Consider the following 12,671-nt stretch of genomic DNA (forward strand, 5'->3'; position numbering starts at 1 on the left):
CCCCGCTAACCCGGTTTTAGGGTTCTGAGACCATTATCGGTCAAATAGGAAAGTGCACCTGCATTAAAGTCATATGTGCTACAAATTGCAAATTGTGTTATGTGTACCTAACGTACACTTTCATCCAGTATACAAAAGTTTTAAAAAAATCCAGTGCTTATTACAAATATAAGCTTACAAAGATATGTAAAAACCTACTTTTGCTATAAGAAATCAAGTACAGAGAAAAGAACTCTGCATCTATCCATCAACTGAGCCTCACGATGTTCGTTTGTTACCAATGTTGCCAACACCGAACTTTTGTCAATTTATCTCTTCACAGTGGAAAAATATCTACCTCGTACCTGTGTGCCCCGTGTACCAATTCCCCCACTCCCCTACACATTATTATTATTATTATTATTATTATTATTATTATTATTATTATTATTATTATTATTATTATTATTATTATTATTATTATTATCAAATATCTACATATGAACGAATGGGGCTTGTATTACTAAAGGGAACAGCAATACAGCCCTCGTCTGAAACAGTAGACAGCTAGCAGATGGACGGTCGGGATATAAGTTCCTATCAACTTGTTTGAGATTGACTTTAGTAAGAAAACACAAACCAATCTATGCTAGGTGGTCACTAGAAAATACGGATGCTATCTAACTGAGTAGGGCGAGTTGGTGGCGCCCACCCGGGAGCGCGAGGTGTGTCCGAAGACAGCAGGTTCGTCAGCGTTTGTGGGTATCCGATTACGCGACAGTAGTGAAAACAAGTGGTTTTTTAGTGTGATACGAGTTTCAATAGAACTTATCATGGTTTCATACTAGTAACACTCTATTTATAAACATAACTTACAGCTTCTGTACACTGCAGAAATAGGCTATTCTGCTGGGGGGATGCCATCTAATCGAGCAGTCGTTCTTCCAAAAAAAAAAAAAAAAGTACCGAGTGCACACTTAATATTTCGGGGGGCACTGCTGGTACTATTCTATTTATTATTATAATGGAGACGTGTAATTTTGGTCCCCGGAGGGGAAGCACTCGCAGAGCTGGAAGAAACACTGTAATCGAGACATCTATCATATGCACTCACTGATTTTATCCGTCTTAAAGGATTTGTAATAATTTTACAGTAGATACTTGTAGCAGTTCAGTTTTCATAATTAGCAACGAGTTGGACCTTAATGCCTTCCACGCAGATTATTGGACTAAATGGTTGTACACAAATTATTATAATTATACAATAGAGATTAAGAATAGTAAGTCAAATTTTTATTTAAAAAAAAAACGAATCTTTTCCTTTTCTTGCTTTAAATGATTTTCTAAGACGTTCTGGACCCTGTTATTAACCTGCCTCATGTCCTAATAATATCGTATAGATTGATAATATGAGTGGAAACTGATATGCAATGGTAATGACTATGTACTATTCTAATGTGTATTTTTGACTTAAGTGCAATTATTTTATCACAAAATTCGGCTATTGTGTAGCTTTGGGGTCCAGCTTGTTCACCTACTTTTTTTTGTGATATTCTATTCCGATTCGGTCGTTTTATGCCTTCATACCTTAAATTAGGATCCATAGAAGTAGAAGAAGAAGAAGTAGAAGTAGTAGTAGTAGTAGTAGTAGGAGGAGGAGGAGGAGGAGGAGGAGGAGGAACGGGTTAGAAGTTCCGCAGGAGTTTGTTGTATTCTGTTTTCGACATTACTTCCACTTACTCTTACCTACTGCCTTTTAAAAAAATGTGTACGAGATTTTCTCAACACTACCAACTCATTTCTCCTGAAAATCATCCTGTTTTTCAGTACTTTTGGTCCCTCATTTCTAAACAATTACCGCCAACACTCACGAAGAGAAAACAACATGCCCTGCGGGGCTCTAACCCGTCTACACTCGCTAACACTCGTTCGGCAGTACTGTCTGAAAGCAATGTTATTAACCTAACCGAATGTGAATGTGGAAAAAAAAAAGTCAGTTAAAAATCTGTTCCCAAAGCTAAACATTAGCCCAAAATTCACTCGTAGAGCCTTAGTTGTTTCTTATGGTAGGAGTGGAAAAAATTTTGGAATTTACAAGGAATTCCCGTTATGGGTTTAAATACGCGTTCGGACGTATACCATAAAATCGACTGTGCAAGAACCACAAAACAAGTTGTACTAGGTAGCAACTAAAAGCGAAAATGATATCTAAACGAGTCAGTCTGTAGCAGCGGTGCCACAGTGGGGGTGCATTCGCATATGGATCAGTTCCGTCAGCGATAGAGTGGGTGTGCCAAATTAAGAATAGTGTATGAAAACACTTGACATCGCATGAAATCATATAATTTGGGTACTTGTAATGGTTTCACGGTTGTAATTCTTATAACTGTGAACATAGTTTAAATATAGTAGTACTCGCAGCACCTGATCTAACTTTGGACTTTGACCCCGACCTTTGTGAGTCATACCTAGAGGTACTTAGGACCACCCCCTCTAAATTTTGGCAGGGGTACCTTGGCGCACCCCCTAAATTTTGGCAGGGGTAACTAGGACCACCCCCTTAAAATTTGGAAAGTGCCAAATCTAAAAATTTAGTATGGTAGCCTAGGACCAGGGTATGTACATCTGTTAGTATTGGGGATCCACCTCGTTCCCTTTCATGGGTAAAAAATTGCCACAAATTCAAATTTCAGAAATTTTTGACCTAATTTATCGCCTTTGATGAGGTGTTATTACTTTATATAGTTATATGGGCGTATACAGAGGTTCATTAGCTTTTATAAGACATGGGTATATTAATGCAACCCTTGAAAATTTTGGGAGGGGTACCTTGGTCCACCCCTTAAATTTTGGAAATTGCCCAATTTAAACATTTGGTATAATAGTATAGAACCCTAGTATGTATCACTATAAATTTGGGTGGTTCACCTCGTTTCCTTTCATGGGTACAAAATTGCCAAATTTTAGTACAATCACGTGTTTGGTTTTTGGTTCATTTTATCCCCTTGGATGAGGTCCTATTACCTTATATAGTTATATGGGTGTATGCAGGTGTCCATTTCCCATCGTAAGTCATAGATACATCTGTGCACCCCTTTAAAAATTTGGGAGGGGTCCTTGACCCGCCCCTTAAATTTTGGAAATCGACCATTTTATACATTTGGTACAATAGTATACGACCCTATTATAGATCACAATAAATTTGGGTGGTCCAAATCGTTTCCTTTTAGGGATACAAAATTGGCAAATTTTAGTACCACCACGTGTTTGGTTTTTGGCCCAATTTATCCCCTTTGATGAGGTCCTATTACCTTATATGGTTATGTACATTGGTCCATTCCCTATCATAAGACATGGATATATTGATGAACCCCTTGAAATTTTTGGGAGGGGTACCTTGGCCCACCCCTTTAATTTTGGAAATTGTCCAACTTAAACATTTGGTATTATAGTATAGAACCCTAATATAGATCACTATAAATTTGGGTGGTCCACCTCGTTCCCTTTAGGGGTACAAAATTGCCAAATTGTAGTACAACCACGTGTTTGGTTTTGGCCCAATTTATCCCCTTGGATGAGGTCCTATTACCTTATATGGTTATATGATCGTGTGTAGGGGTCCATTCCCTATCATAAACCATAGGTACATTGATGCACCCCTTTAAATTTTTGGGAGGGGTACCGTGGCCAATCCCTTAAATTTTGGAAATTTTCCAATTTAAGCATTCGGTAATATAGTGCATGACCTCAACATGTATCATGACAAATTTGGGTGGTCCACCTTGTTCCCTTTCATGGGCAAAAAAAAAAAATGCCAAAATATAAACATAAGCAATACGTTGTACCACGTGTTTGGTTTTTGGCCCAATTTATCCCGTTTGATGCGGTCTTATTACCTTATATGGTTATATGGTCATGTATATAGGTTCATTTCCTATCATAAGACATGGTTACATTGATGCACCCTTTAAAATTTGGGAGGGGTATCTTGGCTTATCCACTCAGTTTTAGAAATTGTTTAATATAAGCATTTCGTATCATAGTACAGGTCTTCAATATGCACCACTATAAATTTGGATGGTCCACATTGTTCCTTCTCATGGGTAAAGAACTACCAAAAATCAAATTTCGGAGGTTATGGACCCCCTTTGATAAGGATTTAGCACGTTATATGGGTATGTACAGAGGTTTATTACCTTTATATGTTTATGTTCCCTTTTAAATTTAGGAATTATCAAATAACAAAATTCGGTAAACGTTTTCTAGGACCCATTGTAAATGTTGGTGTTCCTCTTATTGCCAAATATTCGAATTTTAAAGTTTATTGACCTATTTTATTTGTTTGATACGGCTATATAATTGAATGAGTACAGGATTTATTACTTTTCCATAAGACACATGTGTATTTATGTGCCAATCTTAAATTTTGTGTGGGGTACATTTCTTATTGTTAAATTAATAATTGGTAATTGTTCTTAGTGGGTGGTATCTCTTTCTTTGGAAAATCATTGTCAAATATGAGTATGGTCGCGTGATCTGTTATTGACCTATGATGGGATTAGGTGTCCAGGACATTGGTACATTTAAACTTTTTAGAATAATTTGAGAATTGTCAAAATGAAATTACGTCATTGGTTTTGATTATTCCCGCCTATGGACCAAATATAAACGTAAGCAACACGATGCACCATTTGATTGACCTTGATGAGGTAGTGTACAGGGATTCATTTCCTTTTAAAAATTCGTGAAAGTTATCAAATAACACGTTTCTGACAACAGTTCGTTCTGCTAAGATAAACAATTGACTCAGCTGCTAAACGAGCTTGTAAAGAAGGAAAGATCTCAAACATTAAGTTGGCTCCAGTTACTTTCAAATATCTGATAAACAAATATATCACAGAAGAATCTCATAAGTGGTTATCCAATACTGACTCAAAAGCTGGAAAATTATACTGGGAAATTAAAAGGATCAATAATTATGATACTTTAAAAAAACCTAATACTATGGTCAAGAAGAGAAGTTATAATTTATTATCGACTCATATTTAGCACTGCTTTGATTCCTACTAAATTATATCAAATTAGAAAAAAATTGGCATACCATTGTTGGTGTGACAAGGGGATTGGAACCTTAAATCACATATTATTTGAATGTGAATCCTTTCAGAATATAAGACCAACTCTACTGAACAAATTATATCTTCATCTGGGTCACTCACCTTTCTCACACAAAAGTATTCTCGGATCAAAAAACTGGAAGGCCATACTAGCTATGATTTAATTTCTACAGCACACAGGAATTAAGTTATAAAAAAAAGTTTTAAAAAATATTACATCAATCATTCTTAATAAAACAATAATAACATCAAGCAGTAAGCACATTTGTTGCATAATATTTCAGGGGTGCATCTAGATCTTCAGTTCAACCAACACCAGTTACGGTGAAGAAAACAAGACAAGATAAACAATTGACCTAATTGAGACCTAACTACAACATGTAATTATATGATTAATTCTAAGACAGGTATATCGAGAGAAGTATTCTTTAAATTTGGGATTTGTGATAACAAAATTTTAGTAGGCGCGAAATTTGAAACAATACTTTGAACTTTAGTTAAGCTCATGGTCTAAGATCATTGGTGGTGGTTGAATTAACCTTGAGTTTTTAGAAATCTGATAGGTATTAATACATTGTAAATGTAGCTGTAGAATCATAGGTTAAGTAGGAAAAAAAATATGTTGCTCAAGCTGACGATATGTTCTAAAATCTCGGGTAAGTAAAAATCGTGCCAATGTCCCCCTTTCCCTTACATATATAGTTCGCGCGGAAAGTATTGACGCGACATAAGTGAAAGCTAGAACCAAAAATAAAAAGACGCCGAATACAAGCATCTTTAAACCAAGATATCACACTTTTGGCTGTATGACAAGTAGCTCCATCTTTCATTAAAAAAAGCAGCTCACTTTTTGTAAAGGACGATTCCAATACATCATTTAATAGCTCAAAATAAACAAACTAATTCATGGTATGGTTTCTAGAGAGAATAGCTAAAGATATGCCACATTGACTTGATCCCTAGTCATCCGTAGCTAGCGCTGCTATCAGCTGAAGGAATTCCAATAGCTTTCTCTCGCTTAGCAACAGCTCAACCCTTATTGGCTCAACGCGTGGGTGTGTGAGCTTTAGTTCGCATTTTTGCCACGGCTCAAGACATTTTGGCAGCACCATAGCTCCTACACCACCATAACTAACACCATGATACTGGCAGGGTTTACAAATGTACAAGTGTACTGAGGAAGGGTGAAGTCAGCACCAGGAGGACGATACATTCGCTGGTACCCAGTGCCACTAACAAAAAGCGTGGCTTCATCAGTCCACAACAATTTTTTCCAATCACCAACAGTCCAGGTACTTTTTTCTTTCTTTTTTTAAAAAGTTTTTCTTACGATTATACTTTGTAAGAAGGGGTTTCCGGCGAACTCTGGAACTTCGTACTAAGTCATAATAAATTTTCTCATGCACCAAGGGACACATTACCAAGCAATACAGCTTTTAATTCCCTGGCTGTTAAGGTGGATCACCACCCGGAAGTCAGTACGTATTTTAGCTCATTCCCTTACCTACTGTGCAATGAAACATTACATATTATAAATATCGTACTATAAGATAAGAGTTATGTTTCAGCTACAACACAAGACACTCATTCATTTGGTTGTGTCTTCTGATATCGAAAAAGGTAACAAATAAAAGAAAAAATATTTGACTCGTTTTACAATGAGCACACAAGATGATAATTGGTGTTAGATTTTACTAGAAGTGTTCAGTTTTTTTTTTCTTTCTTTCTTTTGAAATGTTTACTTGTACGTATGAAGTATTTTAAAGTAACGATCTTATTACAAAATAGACATATTGTTTGACGGTTTCTTTTGTTATTTTTCAGATTATCTTTAACAATTAATTTACTTTTAAGGAAATAGATCTTAAGAAGAAACTTGCGCAGAACGCCATAATGAGTAGTTGCCAAACTTATACGTTTATTGTGACAGTCGCAATAAGAAAATTCCTTGCAGTTCGAGAAGCAGAACTTAGCTGTGAATTCCGGTAAGGGTCGAAATCTAACTTCTCCAGTAAGTATCTAAGCAGAATTCCATGATTACTTCCTTTAATATCTGGCATCAGTAAACACACGATACTATCTGGCAACGCCACACTATTCAAGTAGCGTTTAGCAAAGCACAGAGAACAACTAGTGATCCACCTTAAAGAAAGTTGCTTCTGTAGCTTCCTTTTCATGATCTTTAGTGTTCTTTGGGACACTTTCCTAGGCCTAGCACAGACTTTGGTCTTGCACAGGGCAGTATGACTTCTCTTCTGTCCTTAAAGCGTTTCACCAAACGTTGTACTGTTCTCAAGGCTTCAGCACGTAGTAAGGCATCTTGTCACAAAGAAAGATCACAACACAGAGAGCGGCAACAAAATTACACGAAATACCAAAAGTAGAGAGCACACGCCAAGTAATCCTGTTGACCCACCAGAACAAGCTGAAACGTGTTATTCCACTGCAAACAATACAACAGGTGGATGTTTCCTGCCAGCGAGCAATAATACTTTATCAGTGCCATTAAGGAAATATGAAGATGGTGTGTAAAAATGCGAAAAATATTGACGCTAACTAAAGTAAAATTTAATAAAATTTTAGAGGTGGGAGGTAACATTCTAAACCAACTTAAACATACTTCAGCAAAAAATAAATTAGAAGCGTATAAACATCCAAAACTACTTCCAGAAGGGTTGGTGGGCGGGGGAAAATTTCCACTACTCATTAGGGCGGGAGGAAAAACAATTCGAAGCAGCGAGCGGACCACAGAGATACCAAAAATCACGGCGCGATCCACCATGTTCCGACACCACTTAACTGTTGAGATAGAAACGAGAGGAGCGGAATAACAATACCAAATATATAGCAATAAAGCACATACTAAATGGGGGCGACTCCACCACTAGTCTTAGGCGACTAGAACCATGAGCAAAATTAGACAAGATAATGAATATGAATTGTTAAAAATAATTTGAAAATAACCAATGCATTTTCATTGAAAATTGGTAGCAATAAGGGCGTTAAGGAATAGATGGTACAGCAAAGGAATAGCAACTAATTTAGAACAGTCTCACCCTAATTCGAAGTAGTTCCAATCTTCTCCCTCTTACTCATAGGTGATGTTTAGGCGCTGTCCTCGAAGTTCCAGTGACTTGCAGGTTGGGTTGTCCTGATGAAGTCCATGATGAAAACTTGTCCGACAATCAACCATGGCATTGAACGCCGGACCCCAAAGGCAGGGAGACTCCGATGTGTCTCGCGTCGTGGTTGAGATCCAAAGACCCAGATCGTGCTCTCTCAATTGCTTTTGACCTGACTGTCCCTCTGACGTCAGAATCAGATAATGGTGACACCACAGAGTTTCCTGAGCGTGGTCGATTACCCAAAACCGACATTGACCAAGTCCATGTTTCTACATGGCGTCAACTCAAAGTTCTCAAACTTGCTCCTGAGATTGCTAACGTTGTCAGGTAAACGAACCAAAAAGAGACTCACCTGAGTCAAAGTACTTACTTCTGTATTTATTACATCCTTGTTGTAACATCGTGTCGTGGGTAAACGAACGAAACGGACAATGTCTTGCAGTAGCCTGACTATGAGGGGCCAATGAGGTCGAACCAATTGATCTAACAAAGCAAATTAAAAGCGTCGCGTGTGAGACTGTTTGGTAGGCAAAAGGTAATAGGAAGTTGCTACCAGTGTTTATTACAAATTACAAGTACAAAGACTTCCTCAACAACAGCAAAGCAATAGTTAATTAATCTTTTGATGTAAAGTCAGCTTGCGACGTACAACAGAATATTGGTGTTAATAACATCAGGCAGTGAACTCTTGAAGGCTGCTTGGCTTCCATTGATGGCTGGTTGGATTTCCACATGAAATAAAGATGTCCTAGCTTGTCCTGACTTCATATCCCGTAACATTAAGCTTTAAGCTTCAATACTTTCCGCGTGCATTTTATACATTATATATATATATATATATATATATATATATATATATATATACTTGTATTATAGACACCCGAGAATAATAATAAGATTTTTAATATCGTAATTGAGGAAGGGAACAGCAATACTTGAAGTCAAAAGCTGTGCATGCCAAATCGAAGTGTAACCGAAAGTTTGATATCTGTGAATTTTGAGTGCGTTTTTTTTTTTTTTTTTTTTTTTTTTTTTTTTTTTTTTTTTGTATTAAACGTATGTATCAGCAAACCGTTTCTTCAATGGATGCAGGTGTTGGTGTATGCAAGCAAGCACAAGCGGAAACGGAAAAAATCTCGCAACCCTCAAAAGGTACAAAAAGTTAGAAAACTGCCCTTATTAAAAAAAAGTTTTAAAAAAAATCAAAACCGAGTGGTTGTATGATAAAAGATTCAAGAGTTGGCTTAAGCCAGTAGAGGACAATAGTGAAAAGTGTAAATGTTTGGCATATGGCGCAAGGTTATCTTACGGAAAAGGCAGAAAAAAAAAGGCTAAAAGCATCTACAAAATCTTAAGGCAATGAAAAATACACCCTTTATGACTTCTTTCTTTCCTGACAGTAAATTAGAAAAAGCTCATGAAGTCAAGGTAAAAAGTACAAATTTGATTTGCGTCGTTTATGCGAGAGCATAATCTTCCTTTTCAGGCTGTTGGCCATTTGCTCTAAGTTATTAAAAAGATGGCCACAAATTCGAAAATTGTGAATGGCATATCAAGGAAAGAAAAGAAGGGCGTAGCGTTAATCAACACGGTAGTTGCTGCGGAAGAGAAGACTTGACCAAAAAAAAAGAAAAAAAACCTACTGGACGAGAGCATAGACATTACTCAAAAGTTTTTGTGTGTGTTGGCAAGACATATGTCACCCATGATGAGTTGTATTCGTACAGATTTGCTGCAGTTAATTCCTTTGGCGTGAAAGACTGCTCTGCTCAGAAAATTTTCCAAGCTTTTATCGACTGCTTGAAGACAACATTCCTGTTCAAAATATTGGTGGGCTTGCTTGTGATGGGGTCAGCGTGATGTTAGGTTCGAAGAATTCACTTCATTCTAACTCAAGGAACTGGTTCCCAAGGTAGTTCTTATGAAATGGATGTCATTCATCAACATTAGTAGCTAGCAAAGAATGTCAGTCAAACTTTCGCGATCACCAGAGGAACTGATTCGTGCCGTAGCAACTTACGTATCGGGAAGTGCTAAACTGATTGAAATGCATAAATATTTTCATGGTGAAGTGAAAGATTTTGAACCCTTCATTAACAAAATGACTCTCCCTGTACCCATATGTAGTAAGTATTTTGGACAACTGGACAGTCTTCGAAAAACGATTTTGAGTTAGCAGTTTTAAAGGGCAAGTGTTTGTCATACATTCAGAACTTAAAAATAAGTATACATATGCACATATACTATTTTTGAAATATGTGCTTGAATTTTTAAAATAAATTGAATGCTCTCATCGAGTTAAGAAATATATTAAAATACATAAACTTAACCAAAATTTTATTGCAATTTTTCAAATGATTTGCAATTACCTTAAGCCCTCTTCATTTGGAAATAATCGAATGGACCTAACTAAAACTGACAATAGTCTACCCTTGAAGGAACTTTTGTTGGACCAGTCCAGAAGAGACTTCCTCTGTACAACGAAGTGTACAAAGCAATGGGATTTTTTGATTCACATATTGCCTTAAATGCAAATATGAGCACACAATTTGACACTATCTCTGAAATATTTGGCGAAATTAACCAGAATACAACTGTTGTGCAATAGAGAAATTTGCCTTTTATTTCGGATGCATAAAAGAAACTACTCAAGAGTACAAAATTGGATTAAATACGGCACACTTTGTCAAAAGTTAAGAGTACAATAATGATTTTTAGTTTTCGAAAACCGGAAAATTGACAGTTTGTTTTATCGCTGCTTCATTCTAATGCGGAAGCAGAGAATATTTTCCATCGTGACTGATGTGAACTAGAAAAGCCTAAATGTGGTATCTAAGGGCAAACTTCCAACAAAATGCTTGAATTGTACTTTTCAAGTTACAAAGAAGCATATGGAACTTCATAATAGAAATAATTTGAATAAAAACTAGACAATGACGCTTCAACGAAAGCTTTTTCCTTTCTTTATTCAGACAGAACAAGAAGCGTTTACTGTTTGTGGGCCTTATGCCGAGTCGTTTTGACGCATCGACAAGCTGGCAACCTGGGTTAAAACAATTATGACATGGGTACCAAAAATGCTGACAGACGCTCACAAATAGCAAAGAATGACAGACATACGTGATTTCTTTTTTTTTTTTTTTTTTTTTTTTTTTTGCCCGCTGGGTTTAAGATAGGGATGACCTCTTTTCTCACATAGTGACGGAGATGAAACCTAGATATTGAGCGCCACTGCAGAGTCGAAGTAGCAGTCAATGCAACGGCGGTACTCTGGCTCTCCTAAAGCAAAGAAATTCAAACACCAGATCACAAAATCATAGGAACAGTGTTTTGGGCCCAAAAGAGTGTGATTCTTGTGGAATTCTTGGAACTAGGACGAACAATTACAACAGACGTATATAGTCAAACACTGAGAAGTACCATCCAAAATAGACGGAGAGGAATGTTCTGGAATTATTCTGATCCATAACAACACCCGCTCCCACACAGCTCCTCGTACTGTTGAGTCGGTTCAAAGATTTCAACGGAAACTATTCAATCATCCCTCTTACAGCCCCAACGCTTTCTTTTCCTTCCTGAAAAAATTGGCTTACATCAAAGGGCTTCAAAGACCGTGAAGTGCTCAAGACGTCAGTTCTGGACTGGTTGCACTCTTAAGCAGCAAATTTTTAGAGAGGGTATACGGAAGCTTATGCTATGCTACTAGAAATTACGTCGAATGTACTTGTATATTTATATATATATATCGACTTGACGGCTTCGTGCAAGTGAATTTGCTCAGAATTGAAGCAATTACGACAAGCTTTATGTAATTGATATTGTGATACAATAGTAGGTAAACTTCTCGCCAAGCTCAGAATAATGCACATTGAACAATACTAATGAAATAATTACTTTCTTGACCGCAACGGTCAACCGTTGTTACACACCTACATTGCCAAAAAATAAAACAAGCAAGAAATATCTAATGTACGTCACCTTATGGGTTAGTGATTTAATACATGACGACGTTATTTCAAATATACACAATATAATTTCTCATTTAAAAAATACAGCTAAATTAGTTTCATCTCACTAGTACTAGCCTTGACTAAAATTAGTTTCGGGAATAGTGTTGTTAGAAAAATGCATAATTTGATTCATTGATGAACTTAAAATAGTGTCCAGACTTAGCGCAAAAACTATCATATGATACATCTCGATGCCTGTATACAGGCATACATATTTCATATATATTTCACGCATATATCATCCCCAGAAAGCAGAAAGGCGCTAAACAACAAATGCAAATTTCTCAGGAGAGCATAAAAACGAATGAAATACTAATTAATTTCGATACTTTCTTTCTTCTATAGAACTCAGACCTTTCATATTCTATTCTGCCAATTGTCTCCTTTCTACTAACATTAAACATGAAATGGGAAGTCAGAATAAGCACTTAGTTGGAAAT

The sequence above is a fragment of the Thermobia domestica genome, chromosome 3, assembly GCF_964235325.1.
Source record: "Thermobia domestica chromosome 3, izTheDome1.hap1.1, whole genome shotgun sequence".
Lineage (NCBI taxonomy): Eukaryota > Metazoa > Arthropoda > Insecta > Zygentoma > Lepismatidae > Thermobia > Thermobia domestica.